The sequence below is a fragment of the Aulonocara stuartgranti genome, assembly GCF_965226115.1.
Source record: "Aulonocara stuartgranti genome assembly, chromosome: 14".
Taxonomy (NCBI): Eukaryota; Metazoa; Chordata; class Actinopteri; order Cichliformes; family Cichlidae; genus Aulonocara; species Aulonocara stuartgranti.
In genome coordinates, this window is record NC_138950.1 from 3512733 (window position 1) to 3525124 (window position 12392).

At 42.1% G+C, this 12392-nt stretch overlaps 1 protein-coding gene across 7 annotated transcripts in view; it reads left to right on the forward strand.

Moving 5' to 3' along the window:
- LOC309687839 (leucine-rich repeat and fibronectin type III domain-containing protein 1-like protein) overlaps nucleotides 1-11254 on the forward strand; it is a 423290-nt gene extending 412036 nt beyond the window's left edge. For all 7 annotated transcript variants that reach the window (XM_082503062.1, XM_082503061.1, XM_082503063.1 and 4 more), the window contains 2 exons: nucleotides 5184-5233; nucleotides 9941-11254. The gene's annotated coding sequence lies outside the window, so the exon portion shown is untranslated. The remainder of the gene's footprint in view (nucleotides 1-5183; nucleotides 5234-9940) is intronic.
- Nucleotides 11255-12392: the final 1138 nt, after the last annotated feature.

A 12392-nucleotide genomic window follows, 5' to 3' on the forward strand; every position in this document is an offset into this window, starting at 1 on the left:
TCTGCTGTTTCCTGATATCTATTTTTACAGGGAGGCCTTTGAAATATAATTTGCAGCATAACATTGCCAATGGCTGCATAAACCCTTTGACAAAAAAATAAAACAAACATTATTTGTTAATCTCCATCTGAAAAGACCTGCGTAAATGTGGCATGGAAGTAGAAAGCGACGCTGTCAACAGTGGGCTTATATATCGTGAAGGAGAGAGCAGTCCAAAGATAGAGAGAGAGACAGAAGGGAGGATTATGGTCTTACAGTTTTTGCCCGTTGCCTGAACACATTTTGCAAAACTTTGCTCATTGTGCCAAAACCCTAAACACAAGTAAACATGACACAACACTGGGAAATATACCATTCACATCTGCACCAAATTGAAACTCTACTCTCAAAACCTAAACTCTGCTATCAAAACCTAACATTCCTTTGTCAAAATGTAACTCTGTTGACAAAATGACACATACTTGCATCATATGCAAACACTTACAGAGCAGGAGGAACACACTAGTCTACTTTATATAAAGCACTGCAGTCTTTGATTTCCATTGTTCATTCAGAAGGCATATTTTCAGGAGACACATTTGCAAACAACCAAAAAAGCAAATAGACCTACTCAATATTGTACATTGCAGTACCATGAATTCAGATAAAGCAAAAAAAACCAAAACAAAAAAAACCCCATAATACAGTAATAGAAAAAACACTATACTGTAAACAAAAAATCATGACAATTGTGCATACGTGGGCTCATGGATCCCGCCGTCTGTTGGGGTCTGGCCACAGGACCTCATCAACATCGCAAGCAATGTCTTCTCCCGCTGGGCACCGGGGAAAATATCCTCTTGCATGTCAAAACCATCCATGGATTGCTGTCACCTGAATGTCGCCGCAGGCCTGTTCCATTGCCTGCAGAAGAGGCATGCAGGCATGTAGTTGGCGGTCATATACACGCCATCTCCAAGCCGAAAAAAATTCCTCTATAGGGTTTAAAAATGGTGAGTAAGGGGGCAAGCATACCACTTCAAGTTGACTTTGGTTGGAGAACCAGGCCTGGACCAGAGCAGCCCGATGGAAACTGACATTATCCCATATCACCACAAACCTGGGCTGATCTGGTCTGTTCTGTACAACTATATCATGGAGAGCATCTAGAAATGTGAGTATGTGTTGGCTATTGTATGGACCTAGTATTGCATGATGGTGCAGAAGCCCTCGAAGGCATATGGCGGCACATAATGTGATGTTTCCCCCGCGCTGCCCTGGGACGTGCACAATTGCCCTTTGGCCAATTACATTACGACCCCGTCGTCTTGTTTTGCTCAGGTCGAATCCAGCTTCATCAATGAAAATGTATTCATGAGGCTGTGCAGCTCCATCCATGGCCAAGATTCTCTGAAAAAAAGGGGAACATATCACTGTACTACAGTGCTACACATACGGCACCCTCACCCCATCACACAGGTACCTGTGTAGCTCTCAGAATGGATCCATGTGGTACTGATATGGTACATATTCAGCTGCTACTGGACTTCACCAATACTGTATTGTAAATGTAAGGGACAGTTACACGTACCCGTACATATTCAGCTCGAAGTCCTTTGACCCTGTCACTGTTCCTCTCGAATGGTACTCTGTAGAGTTGCTTCATGGTGATGCTGTGTTTACCCAAGATGCGTCTGATGGTGGTGATGCTCACATGGTCTATGTTGCTGAACACTCGCCTGTCTGCAAGTATTGTCCGTCGTAGCTGGTGGAGACGGATGGCATTGTCTGCCCTCACTAGGTCCACAACAGCAAGTTCCTGCCGTTGTGTGAACAGGCGTTGGCGTCCTCCCCCAGAAGGTCTTCGAGTCATTCTAGAGAAATACAACCACATATTGTCATCGGTTTGCTTATTTTTCTTACAGTACTTCACTGTATATACTGTATCATCCACTGTACTTCAATATAAGTAATCATGCTATGTTTCACAGAAACTACCACTTTGGCTGCAAAAGGAGCATTAGCACCCTGCAATACCCTGTACACTTGATATGGTAACTGTAGAACAGTACTATGAAAACCATCTGAGTAGAGTAGAAGGCAGTGAGATGAAGACAGACCTGTTTTCTAGTCGGAATTTTCTTACAGTTTTTACCGAATGCCTAAACACTAACTGTGAATCCTGTAGCACAATTTCTAAAACTATTCAGACTTATAGCAAAACCACTCACTGAGTGTGCAAAACTAAAAGCACAAAAACTGCTTTGCACTCAGTTTGCAATTTTGTAACACACACTTTGCAAAACGGTAGGCACAATTCACTGCACAACACTCAATTTCCAAATTTCCAACACACTCCTAGCAAAAGTATACACATGTATGGCTATCATTAACACTAATTTGCCAACTGTCTGGCACACTTTCACATGTGAAAACTTTCTTAGATAATTAGTTCACTTTGCAATCAGCCTAAGCACTATAATACAGGTAAGCTGTGTGTGCGGAGTACAATGGTGGGAGCAGAAAGAGTGAGAAGTAGAGGAGGCCGAGGAAGAGGACGTGGAGGTGAAGAAGTAGGATGAAGAGGACGACAAGGACAAGGAGGAGCAAGAGGAAGACGAGGAGGGGGCAGAGGAAGCATGTTCACTGCAGACCACGTAACCCATATAGTCATTATGGCGATTGCAAATAATCCTATACTTGGAAATAAACACTTGTGTTTGTTTTGATGTGTTTGAATAAACACCAGTACTTGAAGTTTGGATCCCTCTATGCTTATGGATCTATGACAGAAGTATGAGCTCAAACTGACATAGCCTACCTTGTGCACAGGGAAGGCAAACGCCAGATGTGTTTTGTATTCATACCATCAGTGTGCAGTTGGCGCATTGTGTGCTTAGTAGATGATGGCTTGTGTGTACTGTTTGATACGGAAACACCATTTTTACGAAGGTGTGAAGAGTTAATCTAGCTGTGTTTGCTTTTGCAAGAGAACTACAATGTTTTGATTATTGGGTGACAGGTTTTCTTATTTGTGTGAAGAGTTTTGCAAAATTAGCCAATAGTTACAAAAAATGTGCTTAAGCAATCAGAAAAAACTGTATTACAGATGCCACTGTGAAGCGGCTTAGATGTGGGTGGACTCTCTGCCCAGCTTCCCTCATAGTCAGGCCGTGGTTGATGACATGGTCCACCAAAGTTGCTCTTATATCATCAGAAATATGGGTCCGTGCATGGCCTCTTTGACCTCCTCCTCCTCTTCCTCTTGCTCTCCCTCCATCCATGCTTGCAAAGTTCTTGAATTGGCTAAACTGAGGGCTTTTTGTGGTTGGCTAATTGGTGTTCAGTTTTGCAAGTAAGTGCCTTCAGGTGTGTATTTGAGTGGTTGCAATTACCCGATGTGTTTTGTATTTTGGATACATGTGTTTTCCAAATGGCACCCTGAGATTTCATTTTTGAACGAAGTGTCTTATGTATGAAATAGAGTGTAGTATGCAGGACCATGTGTGTTGCATAAAGGAGTAAGTGTGTTGCATAATTGCAACCAGAGTGCAAAGCAGCACTTTTGTTTAAGGTATGGGTACATGTGTTTGGGGTATGGTAACAAAAGCTTCAAGTTGTGTTACTTTAGTCTAAGCATGGGTTTATAGTGTTCAAGCAACGAGCAAAAACTGTAGTATATTTAGTCCGTGAGACAGATGAGGAGGCAAAAAAGAGAAATAAAGCAAAACGACCAACCAAACAGAGAGAGAAGTGGAGATGAGTCACTGAGCCCCGAGACAGTTATTGACAAGAGAAGATGGAGGGATAAAGAGAGATGGAGAGAAAATAAGAGCTCGGTGATGTGGGAGAGGAGGTGGTGGTGGGGGGGGGGGCAAACTTGTGTGAGCAAGAATGACTTTATTGATTATTCGATCTGGGAAACTAGTGTGATCACAGTCATCATTTTTCTGTTGGTTGTGAGTTATGGATGCAGGGATTGATGAATTTGTGGAAGCGATGATGATGCTTTCAATTGAGAGTCGATCTACTTTCCACTCTCCCATGAATGTTTTGTCAGGATGTCAAAATGCAAGTAGGATGGATGGGTCATTTAATCACCAAATATTTTTGGTCAGTAAACACCTCATTTGAATGTTATAAATCCAAGAAGTTTAAGAAAACTTTTTGTGTTAAATTTAATTCATAATAATCAAAAAACAAGCAACCCTCAAGTTAATTTCACAACTGTGGGACAGACTGCAGTGGGCTTATAAGGAGCAAGTCTCACAGTCTGTGGGTTTATGATGCAACCACACCTACCTCCTCATCCACCCTGCTGGTGGTTATACTGAGGTAGGAATCAGGCTGTACAATACAAACTGCCCCACTCATTGACCGATCGAAGGTGTTGCAGCTAATTAAGATTAGCTCCATCCTTCCAGCTTCTTCCACTTATCCGGGGCCGGGTCGCATTGGCAGCAGCCTAAGCAGAGAAGCCCAGACCTCCCTCTCCTCGGCCCCTCCCCCAAGGTGAGAGATATAATCTATCCAGTGTGTCTGGGGTCTGCCCGGGTGCCTCCTCCCGGTGGGACTTGCCCGAACCACCTCAGCTGGCTCCTTTCGATGTGGAGGAGCAGCGGTTCTACTGTGAGCCCCTCCCGGATGGCCGAACTTCTCACCCTATCTCTAAGGGAGAGGCCAGCCACCCTTTGGATGAAGCTCATTTCCGCCGCTTGTATCCGTGATCTCGTTCTTTCATTCACGACCCACGGGTCATGACCAAAGGTGAGGGTAGGGATGTAGATCGACCGGTAAATTGAGAGCTTCACTTTTACGCTCAGCTCTCTCTTCACCACAATGGACCGGTGAAGAGAGACGGATTGGTGCTGCGGCCGCCGCACCAATCCGTCTCTCTCCCGCTCCCTTCTCCCATCACTCGCGAACAAAGAGCAGGCCATTCCCACTGCTTTGCACTCGGCTGCAAAACCCCATAAAACCATAAAGCCCCAATATCTCTTATTTGTTTTTTTTCTGCTGATCAGCTAAACAGGCTTAAACTGGATAATATGGAAAATTGTGAGCTTCAGAGGTGCCTGTAGGTGGATTAGGTTTCTTTTAGACGTGACCTGACAGTTGCTTCCCCGTGTGTCTTTCTCGATGGGTTGATATCTGAACTCTGATCCCATCTTGTTGTTACTTTTTGTTGGTTGTGTGTTTTTCAGATTTACTTACATTCAGCTTCACAGCGCTGGAGGGAGAAGAGGTGAGAGAGGTGAGAGATCAAGCACACACACAAACACACTCGCGTATGCACACAGGTTGGAGGGTAACCACTCATCGTACCACCAGAGATGTCAGAACATCTTGAGGGGAGAGAGGGCTGGAAACATGTTAAGCATGCTTTAATAGAGAGAGAGGGGGGAAATGGAGTGAATGAGGAAGAGATGAAGGGAGAGTGTAGCAGTCAGCAGCCATTAGCAGGCCTGGAGTCTGTCTGCCTCTAAGTGCTCTGTAAATATCGCCTTGCCTTAGTAAACAACATTATTCTCCTTTATTGGGCCATTATGCAATGGCCTGATCCCCCACAGTATGCAGATTGGTGTCACTCCATTATGTAAGACTTCTATTTCATTATGTAAGCATTCTCCACCTCCCCTCCTCCTTGTCTTCTTCCTCTCTTTGCTTTCTGCTCATCCATCCCATTAACAGTTTCTGACAAGAGGCCACGTTTTTTTAATTTATGTCATCACATATGACTTCATTCTCAATCAGTGTGCACTGATCTTCATATTCAGTGTTTCATAATTCTTTATATTCTTCATATTTTTCATATTGTCCCATTAACTGAGTGATGCCACCAAGATATTTAACCCCAATGTCTCTTCACAAAAGACTGCAGTGTGCTTCAAGGTTTATAATTTATCAGATGGTGCGTTTCACTTACAACTATACAAAGATTTTTCACTTTTAATGTATCAATTTATGAATTTAAGCATTAAAGTTGCATTGTAGCGTGATGCTTTTTGGAGGCAGAATTTATCATATTTCTGAAACCATGCTGGAGTGCGACATTATCAGCCAAGACTGGCTAGATAAGCTAGTAAACTGTAAGTTATTGAAGAAAAAGAAAGCATAATTTTATTTTACAAACTTAAAGCAACAACAAGTTATATTACCTGAAAATTTAAAAAGCAAAAAGATTACCCTATTAGACACTTCACTCTCAGACTGCTGGCTCACTGGTGGTTCCTGAAGTATTCACGTACTCAAGTATGATTCGAGGCAGAGCCTTCAGCTGTCAGACCCTAGTTTGGAGTCAGGAGGGAGACACTCTCTACAACCAGTAAGTTCAATTCAATTTTACAGTCACCTCAAGGCACTTTATATTGTAAGGTAGACACTACAGTAATACATACAGACAAAAACCCAACAATCATATGACCCCCTCTGAGCAAGCACTTTGGTGACAGTGGGAAGGAAAAACTCCCTTTTAACAGGAAGAAACCTCCGGCAGGTTTCTTCCGGCAGGCTCAGGGAGGGGCCACGACGGGTTGGAAAACAGGATAAAAGACATGCAAGTAATTAAGTAAGCAGATTGGTGCCCTGCTTCCTGTTAAAACTGAGTTTTTCTTCCCCACTGTCGCCAGACGTTTGCTCACAGGGAGTCATTTGATTGTTGCGGTTCTCTGTATTATTGTAGGGTCTTTTCTTACGATATAAAGCACATCAAGGTGACTGCTGTTGTGATTTGGTGCTATATAATAACACTGAATTGAATTGAATACAGTTGTTTTGAAGACTGAAACTAGCGTTAAACACAATCACTTTTTTGCAGTCTGGTAGCCAGCCTCAAGTGGCCAGCAGAGGAACTGCAGTTCCTGACACAGAGCAGAACAACTTAATTTCCCTTGATTGGAAGTATTTCTCAGTGTAGCAAAATAAAGCTTTATTTATTTTACCAGACTAAAGAGGGGCTGGGATGCCCTGTATTTGCATTTCAAATATAAGCAGAAAAGAGTTTGTGGGTGAGAAGGGGATCGTTTCCAAAGCAAAGTATATGCAGGAAAGCTTTTCTAAAAACCTGAAATCTCAGAAGCTGGCCAAGCAGTCACTGAGTCATCAGTACTGAAAATCAAAAAAACCCTGCAGCACACACCGTGGGTGGATATGTGCATGTTTTTTCTTTTCCCCATAAGTTGGGAAGCCTCAAGTGTGTTGGATCAATAACAAAGAACAAGCATATATTCAAGAAAGCTGCAGTCTATAAATAAAATAAAGACTTCCACTCCAAGAGGCCAGCTCGTGAAAATCAAGTTCACTTAAACCACAGAAAGACAAACAAGAAGCAAAACACAGAGGGAAATTCAGTTAAGTGTTCATAAGAAGACGTAAATACAGAAATATAATACTGTGCAATTGTTAGTACAGTGTTTAATTATTCAGTCTGTTTCTACATTTTGCTGAGCTCTATGTTTGTAAGAGAGTAAATCGCATGTACACACAACGTGCTGTCATCCATGGGTTTCAATAGCACTCTTCTGTCAGATGCTGCTGTCTCTTAAAGGTACGCATGAGGTTTTCTTCTCGCATCTGTGAGCTGACATGTTGGCAGCAGCAATATTAGGAATGCATAGTGGTGAAGTTTGTCATATAGGAGGCTTTGGTTTGTGTCCTGTTCGGGAGCTTTGTGTTGTGTGCCTTCTTTTTACTCATTGGTTTGAAAACTACCAACAACAACCTCACAGTTTGCATTAAAATCACAGTGACCCTGCAGATAAGAGATGAGTCTTTTTTATTTAAAAACGACACAAGCGATCTTTTACAGGTGTCCATAAGTAACGGCTTAGTGAAGATAGTTGTGTTTCTAAACCCGACACGTATGGAGACCTTGTGCCGTAAATCTGGGAGATTCTTAAGATTAAAGACTCTGATGAGGGACCTGGTCAAGACAGCCAACAGCACAGCCAACAGTGGTTACACAGACTATTAACACACAGACACACATAAAAAGTATATAGATGTACAGATGTACTATTGATGTATTATTTAAAACAATAAATATTAAATGTAACAACATTTAAGTGGGAGAATGAGTCACTGACTCGGGGTAAAAACAAAGGCAGTAATATGTCTGTGAAGGTTCTCAGTCATCCAGGTCATCGTAGTCTAAGGAGCTTGGAAAGAAAAGCGTCTGGACTTCTTTAAGTTGCTTGAAGACGTTTCACCTCTCATCTGAGAAGCTTCTTCAGTTCTAGGGTCAAATGGTGGAGATTCCCGGATTTAAGCCCTGTGGGAGCCATTTATGTCCACTATGACTGACCATCTTTGAACAGAGGCGGTGGTTTTGAGATCCTTCCCAGACGCCTTAACGCCCACTCACATCCTGGGCCATCTGACCTCAGGAAATCATATGATAGGGTGGGGCCAGGTTTCACAATGAGCTCACCCGAAACCTGATTGTGACTAGGGCTGCCACAAACGATTATTTTGATAGTCGACTAGTCACCGATTATTTTTGCGATTAGTCGACTAATCAGATCATCATCCATTGGACGTACAGCGTACAGCTTATTGCACCAGCAGCATCTGGTCTTATATAACTATCATTAGCTTACAGCTTGAAGTGTTTGTGCTAACTAAAAATAAAGACAAGATGGTAGTTTATTAAATTTTAATGAAATTTGCAGATTGTTTCGGTGAAGTTTAATAAACTCCTTGCTTTCTAAAATATAACAGGACACCGGAGTATATTCTCCAGCGTCTCACACTTCTGATAATCAGCTGTCTGCTTGACAGTTTTAGCTGTGTAAAAACTATAACTTTGATCTCAGCCAAACCGATTTACTCAGGAACAAATAAAATACTAAAGAAAGCCAAACTAACATTTTTAAGTTATCTAAGTGACTTATATATATGTTTAACCTGACTAGCGAAAGACGGCGGTGGGTTTGAAAACGATTTGCCGGGAGTCCGGTGTTCTCACGGCTCTAGTTAGCCTTGCCCCCGCCTAGCTAACGAGCTAGTGGGTAACAGACGTCTCCGAAAACGTCGGAGCGCTTTTGAAAATATGTGGTGTCTTGATAAACTGAGCAGATATTTGAGGTTTACACAGCTACATTCTCGCCTGAAAATATGTTAAACGTTTATTTTGTGACCCAGAAAGAATAATAAGAGTAAAGTTAAAACTAACTAGCTGCCGCCATTGTTGACAACTGCGCTGGGCTGCGCTATGAATTCTGGGACACAGCTTCTTCTTCTTCGGGGTTTAACGGCAGCTGGCATCCTTGTACATGCAGTGCTGCCATCTTCTGTTTCAGTCCGTTATTACACCCTTAAATCCTACTACTTATTCCTGCGTCCTTTGTGATCTTACAAAGCTTCAAACGATGCGTCGACTATTAAATTAGTCGTCGACGATTTTAATAGTCGACATAATCGTGACTAGTCGACTAATCGTGGCAGCCCTAATTGTGACCTACACCCACTTTCACACTTTGGCTTATGTGATTAGGTAGAGGATCATTAAGGGGTCCTTTGTCCCTCTTGGGGGGGGGCTTAAATCTGGGACTCTCCACCATTTGACCTTAGAGCTGAAGAAGCTTCTCGGATGAGAGGTGAAACATCTTCGAGCAACTTAAAGAAGTCCAGACGCTTTTCTTTCCAAGCTCCTTAGACAGGCAGTAATAATTAAGCAGAAAACTTGTGACAGATTAGTTAAAACACCTTTTAGTTTGGTGATTTAAATGAAAATATAACTTAGTGAGTAATAAGATAAATAATCACCTGTTGCAGCTGTCTTACTTTGAGATAATTCCCTTTATTCACTTATTCAGAGATGATAATGTGGATTTATCACTTTTTTTTTTAATTTACTCAGAAAGTTTCAGTCAAAAAACTGAAATCAAACCTAAAGTTTCTTTATGTAGATCAAAAATCACTCACTGACTGTGAACCACTCTCCATCTCTTATCTGTTTCAGGTGCCTCGTGGGTTGTATGTTAACATCCTTCTTGTGAGCCCTGACGGTTTGATACACACTATCCTCTGATACCACATCATACCAGACCCACACAGGATGTGACCTTTGGAGCCAGAGAATTCAAAGCCCACCTGCTGATATGCAAAAGACCCCACGCCGCTGGGAGAGACATGTTGGATGCAGGTCTGGAACTGGTTCTCGAAACTTTGGATCAGAGGAACGAGATAAAACCCTCACAGAAGCTCTTTTTCTTCTTTCGAGGATGTAAACAATCATCTGATGGGTGTTTGTGTGATCGCTTCGTTTCTGAGAATGTGCAGAACAGATGTATGTGGACAACATTTCCCCTGGATGTTATTGTGGTCAGTGGTTGGTGGCACCGCTCTTCTCTTTCCCCAGCATATAGTCATATGCCAAAGGATTACAACAGTATTATGACAGCACTATTACAACACTGGGAGGACACCCAGACTTCCGGAAACACACCTCTTAGAAACTCCATGTTGGGCCTTGGATTGAAAATATGAGCACATTGTCAGCGTCTTGTCTCAAAGCATCTATGATAATAACAAACAGTCAAGAAACTAAACCGTGAACTCTTCTGGCACTTTAATCATATGTTTTCATCTCATCCCTCTGCCCTGCCTTCTCTGGCTCTATTTCTCTTAATCACTCTGTCTCTCCCCTTTTCTCTTTGATGAACAGCTGACTTGTATATCCTCCAGTATTACCAATCTAACTCTTCTGGCTGTGGATGACTTAGAAAATGTTGACATAATCGGTATGTTTGCGTCCATTGTGGATCGGTTCTCTCTTTGTTGGAATATTACAAAAAAAATTTAAATCGGTGTCCCGAGGACGGAGCCTTTAGGAGCACCAGCGGGAAGTGATTCAGCGTCTGCGGCAGCACGCGTGCGTCTCTACACGTGACGGTGAAAGCGGCGAAAACGCTCTAACGCTGGAGAGCAGCTGTGTGTGAACACATCGCTGGTGAACTTGACCGAAACTGTTCCTACCACTAAACGCTGGCACTCGGGATGGTTAAATATACCAAGTGGTTTTAAAAAATGGCCGGCAGAACTCGCGCCGTCCCTTCCTGCCCCCCCCTCCCCTCCTCCCTCCCCCTCGATGCCCCTCTTTGCCGTTGACAGTGTCTGTGTTTGTATGCGACATACACCTTACAGTCTTCGATGGTTTGATACCCATGATTTACTTTGAATATAACGAAACTAATGACCACAATAAGGAGAAAAAAACACAACAACATGCGATTTTATGCTTTCATAGATACAATTATGTGGATTTATAATGAAATAAAAGGTATTTTTCTTGGAAGAAAAGGAATTTGTTGTTATTCACATTTCAAAAGAAGACTTCTCTCTAGACAGAAGCACTCTGTTTATGTTTGTTATTGAGAGGGATTTCTTCCTGCTTTTCTATAAGCAATAATATCGCACATCCGTGCAGAAGAAACAAAGTCATTTTCAATATTAAGAAAGATCAATTGTGATGTGTTCCTTTAATCACAGCTCTACAGCTCCAAACTCTAAGTCTGTGTTATCAATGATAATGTTTTTTCTCTGTTTGTGTACTTTAGCTTCAGAGGTGCAATATAACAACCTGAATTGAACATTTAATGTAAGAATAGGTTATTGTGTTGGGCCAAAACAGAGACGTAATGATCAGGCAGAACACTTACCGACTGAAATAACTGCTGCTTGGTTAGTCAGAACAACCTTAAATACATTTAGTGGAACGGCTGCTTAAGATTCTGGTGATTTTGCAGCTCGTTCCAAGTGAAGGCAGGTGCAAATTTAAGCAGCACATTCTAAATTCATCGTGACCTCTGGAGACAGAAAGAAGGAACGAGTCTCCTGCTTCATTTTAACCCTGTGAAGTCAAAGTGATCACAGGTAGTAACCCAAACCCAACGCTAAAAATGTAAACCTGTTTTCATCTTTGTTAGAATGAGTATGCAGCTTCTTAATCAAGATTCAACAGAACAAATTAATCTCTGAAGGTTTGATGTGAACCAGAGGTTTACAAGCCACAGTCACTGTGATAGAAACGATCTGGAGTCAAGAATGACATCGTCTCGTCACCTTTACGTGCAGAAACACTGAAAACACAATAATGATTGTCCGGAATCAACAATCTACTGCTGTGTACAAGATTTAACAGCACTACAAGAACAAAGCAACATGCTGGCCTTTATAAATATCCAAACATAAAGAAGACGTGTGCCCTTTGTCAGCAGTGCTTTGATGCATTTGCAGCTGTATTAGTTGCACAGGACAACGTTCCCATTTTAGAGAACGAGTCTGGAAGGGTGGCGGTGGTATTCACTTGCAGGTTTGTTGGCCAGGAAACTGTAAAGCTGCCCCTATGAGACGTTTGTGTTTTGCTGTTTTTGCTTTTTTTTTCTATTTTACTTTCACTCATTGGTTAAACA